Source organism: Trifolium pratense, linkage group LG2, assembly GCF_020283565.1.
Source record: "Trifolium pratense cultivar HEN17-A07 linkage group LG2, ARS_RC_1.1, whole genome shotgun sequence".
Lineage (NCBI taxonomy): Eukaryota > Viridiplantae > Streptophyta > Magnoliopsida > Fabales > Fabaceae > Trifolium > Trifolium pratense.
In genome coordinates, this window is record NC_060060.1 from 13,043,834 (window position 1) to 13,050,014 (window position 6,181).

The 6,181-nt window shown below is 39.1% G+C and overlaps 1 long non-coding RNA gene across 2 annotated transcripts; it reads right to left on the minus strand.

The window, feature by feature from the left end:
* Positions 1–1,019: 1,019 nt before the first annotated feature.
* Positions 1,020–4,326, minus strand: LOC123908994. 2 transcript variants are annotated; one of them, XR_006809796.1, is made up of 6 exons: positions 3,915–4,326; positions 3,763–3,829; positions 3,119–3,222; positions 2,847–3,023; positions 1,880–1,974; positions 1,020–1,382 (listed from the first exon to the last, which is right to left on the minus strand). It is a non-coding gene; the product is annotated as an uncharacterized LOC123908994 (long non-coding RNA). The 2 variants fall into 2 exon arrangements; XR_006809797.1 differs by having other exon boundaries at positions 2,847–2,986; positions 3,915–4,325.
* Between the last annotated feature and the right edge of the window lie 1,855 nt (positions 4,327–6,181).

The window sequence follows — 6,181 nt, forward strand, 5'->3', positions numbered from 1 at the left end:
AAGAAGGCCCTGTCCGAACCCCCAGTCCTCTCGCGCCCGGATGTCGAGGAAGTGTTATACATCTACCTCTCCGTCGCATCTGAGGCCGTCAGCGCAGCCCTTGTCCGGGAAACAACACAAGGACAAAAACCAGTGTACTTTACAAGCAAGGCTCTCCAAGGGCCCGAACTCAGATATACACAAATCGAGAAGGTGGCCCTTGCCTTGATCAACGCAGCAAGAAGACTACGTCACTACTTCCTATCACACACAATCGTAGTCCGAACCGACCAACCAATCAAGTCATTGCTTGGTCGGCCAGATATGGCGGGCAGGATGCTCAAATGGTCCCTCGAGCTTTCCGAATTCGACATTCGTTACGAAAGCAGGAAAGCACTAAAATCACAAGTCTTAGCAGACTTCGTGGCCGAAATGACGAGTCCATCCTCCACGACAAGCGAGGCAGACAAATGGACAATATTCGTCGACGGAGCATCGAGCGCCACGGGAGCAGGAGCAGGAATTATCCTGGAAAACAAGAACGGGATCATCATTGAGGTATCCCTGGCGCTATCCTTCCCGACATCGAACAACCAGGCAGAGTACGAACACTATGCCAAAAAAAGGCTTTTATAGCACTTATTTTGGGTTTTAATAGCGCTTAAAAGCGCTATAAATGTTGCCGCTATTATAGGTCAGTTGCCTATTATAGCGCTTTTAAAAACGCTATAGTATCCCTTTTTATACACAGCCCAACGCCTTTGTGTACAAGATTTAATAGCGCCTTTTTAAGAAAGCGTTATTATAAGTTCCGCTTTTAATAGCGCCCGAGACCAAAGCGCTATTGTAAAGCTGCTTTTCTAAACGTTTTAACATCGCTTTATCACAAAAGCGCTATTGTAGGTCTTTTTAATTATTTTTTTCAATACAACCTGGAGCTTAATTTTTTTTTTCCTTCCAATATATAACCACCTGGAGCTTAATTTGAAATTTAAAAAACAGTGGTATTAAAAACTAGCAAATAATATTAAAACTTTATAGAGGACAAAAAGTAATATTTCCAATATATAACATGAATAATATACAAGATTTATGTGGGCTGAAACAATATTCAAGAAGCTAAGTACATATAACTCTCACCACCAAAACAAACTTATGCTAATGCTAATACAAAGGTTCTATGATCTCAAGAAGCTAGCTGAATATATAACTCTCACCACCAAAACAAATTAACTTATGCTGATACAAAGGTGCTAAGTACAGTAAGCTCCCAGCATACCATTTCCTGCAACCAGCTGATGAGTTCAAAACACCAAAGCAATCAAACTAAAATTAACCTAAGCACACTCCTCTGCCATTTTCCAAACCAAGTCAGCAGTATCTCTCATGTTTTCAAGAAGTCCCTGAAAAATTAAGAATATACTCAATACAATCAATATCTTGTGCTCACGGTAAGTTATTTTACAAAATGATGTCAAACAATAGCTATAACATTGCTGTGTAGCAGAATTTGACCAAACTGCTATTTGCGATACACATTTGACAACACTAAGGAGCATTCATATTAGAAGACCAAGATGTTTGCATAAATGAAAAGACGTAGGATTTTTAGGAGTCCCTTGTCTGTTCATACAAATGCAAGAAAAAGAAGTGATAAAAGAAAAACTACTTGTTCATTGCAACAATCTAGTAGTTCCATCTAAGAGTGTAATAATTCTCTAATTGGATATCAATACTCCCCTGGGATCACCAGTAGTTCTAATATATGAATGCTAGTGTATCTAATATTTTGTGTTAGAGTAATTGCAGATACGTGCCAAGTAATATAGTAGTTTCTTTCATGACAAATTATACTGGATAGAAGGAAAAAGAGTAATAATATGAAAAATTGATAACTCACCACTTCAAAAAATTCATCCCATGAATATCTTATCAACTCAAACTTCTCAACTTCTTGCTTATGTTCTGGAGTAACCTTTCCAAAGCTCACGAGGGCTACACAAAAACATATAAATAAATTAAGGCAAGTGCTTCTTTCATTTTTATAAAAGAAATTGAGAAAATCAATGGAATTTACTCTTGATAAATTAGAGCTACACCAAAGAGCACTCACATGTCTATAAAGTTCACTAGATAGTAGAAAAACAACCCAAAAGCTAAAATACTAGAATAACACTAGCATAATTAGCACACAGTGCTATACCACAGACCGAATTAACAATAGAAGCAAATCACACCAGATCAGCAAAAGGAGAAGAAAACTAGAAGAAAACGGTCACTACCAACAACCAGCAACACAATAGAAAACGCAGACATATATGAAATGAAAGATTGAGATATTTATTCATGTAAATTCAAAATAAAAAACAATCGGAGGTTAAATACCTCTACGCAACAAACTTGGAAGCACAAGCTACATAAGAATTGGTTTTGAGTTCTGACAACAATCACAATGTAGACCTTATAAATACCACCATAAAATCGTAAAAACTAAACTTATAAATACAGAACAATTGTGTAAACCTCCAAGGGATCAATACATTGTATCAATTGAGGCCAAGTGCAGAAAAAGAAAAAATGATGATGGAGTATCATATAGTTCATTTCAAATTATCATCCATAAATAATGAATTTTATCAGGCTGCAACATATTATTATCATCGACCAAAAGTGAGAAAGATTTGAAGAGAACCTCTCTTCTGCTGAATGCATCTTCTATGCTCAGTTTTTGAATTATATATGCATGAATATGATGAAAGAAAAAAAGCCATAGAAGTATAAACGTAACCAACTAGCAAGAGGGAACTAACTCATTTGTTATAATTCAATACAAGATTATTAACCATTGCAAATTTTACATCAATTACCTCATTTGCATCAGTTGATCAGGTTAGAATAGCTTCCTTAGCTTCTACATATTCTTGAACAGGTACCAGGTCCTCCTTTTATTCACTGTTGCTTTGAATCAACTGTAGGTTCTTCCCAACCATGTTTTTGCATATCAATTCTGCTTGCATTTGAAAGATCAAGATGAACATTTTCCTCTGTTTTTCAAATAAAAGTGAAATTCTAAGACAAGAAAAACTACAAATTATAGATCAATGTAACAAGTGACCTATAAGTTATGGTATGAAATAACCTTGTGTGAAGAACCTGACTTGTGCTTGGCAAATGTGTGACCTATAACAATGCCTACATGACGACGCCGGCTATGTGCAATTATACCAGAGTTGTTGACCAAATCTACAAGAATCAACATAAGTAACCCATAAGAAACATTAGAAATAATTAAATTAAAAATCCTACATTAAAATAAAACAAAATTTAAGTTGTATGCTGAAAATATCTCATCCAACCAGCCTTGGTCATGCCAATAGCACTGTCAACAATGGTTAGAGTGTTATGTCTTGTCAAGAATGATGTGGAATCAGATAAACAATTCTGGCTGCCCATCGAGCTTGCTCTTGTCCGTTAAACTCTCAAAACATATCTTTTCCAAGGTTTACAGAGATTCACACAATTTATGTAGATAATAACTATATAACAAAAACACAACTAAAATTCCAACAGATGAAGCACTTAAGATCAAAGGGAAACAAGGGTCAAATTCAATTCCATCCGAATAAAATTTACACTAAGATAATGCTTCTTCAAAACAACCACCACAACAAAGATCAAAATTAATTCCAACCCATTAAGGTTGACACTAACTAAGATAATGCTTCTTGAAAAACAAACACAGCAACAATAAAACAAAATAGAATTAGTAAAATTCACACTAACCATCTTGTTTTGTGGAACTTTAAAGTTAATTCAACCATTTTGGCCTGCATACAGATAAACCCTATTCCTAAAAAAACCATTAAAAATTAATTAAAAAAATCCCACAAGAGTTTAATCTTAAAAATTAAATTACATAGAGAAATTGAAATTACCTTGAGCTCCTGCAAAGCAACACGAATTTCCCCAAAGCTAGCCTTTCAAGGTATGTTGATTCTTCGCCTTTCTCGTAACAACCTAAAACACATACGATAAAAGAAGGGCGTGAGGGAAACAGAGGTATTCATAGCAAGAATTTAGGGTTCAACGGTGGGTTCTTTCTGGGTCGGGAGAGAAATCACGAGATTTGGGGTTCAATGGAGATGGAGGTATTGAGTCGAAACAAAGGAACTAAGGATTTAGGGTTCAATGGAGATTGAGGTGCTGGGTTGAAACGGAGATAGAGTAACGGTGGAATGATAGAGAGAAAGAAGATGGAGGTCCATCGTGAAATCTGAAGATGTATTTAATTTATTTTTGTTTTATTTTATTTTATTCTTTCCTATTCCTAACCAAAAAAAATACTACCAAGAGGTCAAAGGTTCGACACTCATTAGTAGCGAATTTCTATTTTTTAATTCTTTTTATTATAGCGCTTTTGTCAAAAGTGCTATTATAGGTTATCAGATTTAACAGCGCTTCTCCTAAAACGCTATAATAATGTTCCGCATTCGTAATTATGATAGCGCTTTTAACAAAAGCGCTGTTATATCTTCCTTAAATTCCAGGCTTTAATAGCGTTTCTTCTTAAAGTGCTATTATAGGGGCTCCGTCTTACCTTTTAACAGCGCTTTCTAAAAAAGCGCTATTAATTTGGCGCTATAATAACTCAAAATTGTAGTAGTGGAAGCCTTCCTAGCAGGCCTACGGTTGGCCGAGGACATGGAGGCAGAAGAAATTAAAATCTTCACAGATTCACAATTTGTTGCCTCACAAGTATTAGGAGAGTATCAAGCCAAAAATGATAACGTCTCCGAGTATTTAGCATTAGTGAAGGAAAAAATCACTAAGTTCCAATCCGTGGAAGTGCAACACGTTCCACGCGAGCACAACAAACGGGCAGACATCCTGTCCAAACTGGCGAGCACAAAAAAGAAAGGCGGAAACAAATCCGTCATTCAAGAAATACTCCCTCGACCAAGCATCGAGAAGACGACCAACGTCCTCGACATAAATGTCATTGGCGACAAAAATTGCTGGATGACCCCCGTTTACAACTTCCTCGCAAATGGAACCCTCCCCGACAATCAGAAAGAAGCTGCAACAATAAGACGTCGAGCATGCGCGTATGTCATCCTCGACGGAAAGTTATACAGACGAGGGTTCTCAATCCCACTCCTAAAATGCGTCGACGAGGAAACAGTCGACTACATCCTGCGCGAGGTACACGAGGGGATCAACGCCCAGCACCTGGGAGGAAGATCGCTGGCCAGAAAAGCTCTCCGAGCAGGATATTACTGGCCCACCATGCAGCAAGACGCTAAGGACCATGTGAAAAAATGCGACAAATGTCAACGACATGGGGACATGCACCTAGCTCCTCCCCACGAACTCAAATCTTTGTCGTCACCATGGCCCTTCACTTGGTGGGGAATGGACATACTTGGCCCTTTCACAAAGGGACTCCACCAAAATAAATTTCTAATAGTCGCCGTGGACTACTTCACCAAGTGGGTAGAGGCAGAACCCCTCTCCGACATAACGTCGTTCAGGATACTCCGTTTCTTCAAACGCGACGTACTCTGCCGATTTGGGATACCACAAGCCGTCGTCACGGACAACGGGACACAATTCACGGACAAAGGATTCCAAGACTTCCTCGCTGCCCTAGGGACCAAGCAACATTTCACTTCCGTGGAACATCCCCAAACTAACGGGCAAGCCGAGGCCGCCAACAGAGTAATCCTGCGTGGCCTACGACGAAGATTGGACCAAAATAAAAAGTAATGGGTCGAGGAGCTCGAAAGCGTCCTTTGGGCCTATCGCACAACACCACACTCCACAACCGGGGAGACTCCATTTAGAATGGTTTATGGAACAGAAGCAGTCATCCCCGTGGAGGTGGGCGAGCCATCTCGCCGAACCGAGCAACCGCTCGAAGAGGAAATGAACGACGAAGCTCTCCGTGAAGAGCTTGATCTCGTCGAAGAGATCCGCACGGGGGCATCCCTTCGGGAAGCCACCCTTAAACAAAAAATAGCTGCCCGACATGACGTCAAAGTCATCAAAAGAGAATTTGAAGTGGGCAGCCTCGTCTTAAGACAAAATGCTAAGGACTCCCAGGATGGTAAACTGGCGTCCAACTGGGAAGGACCATATCGCGTCATTAACAAAACAGAAAATGGCGCGTATTATCTCGAGGATCTTCGAGGAAAGAAACTTC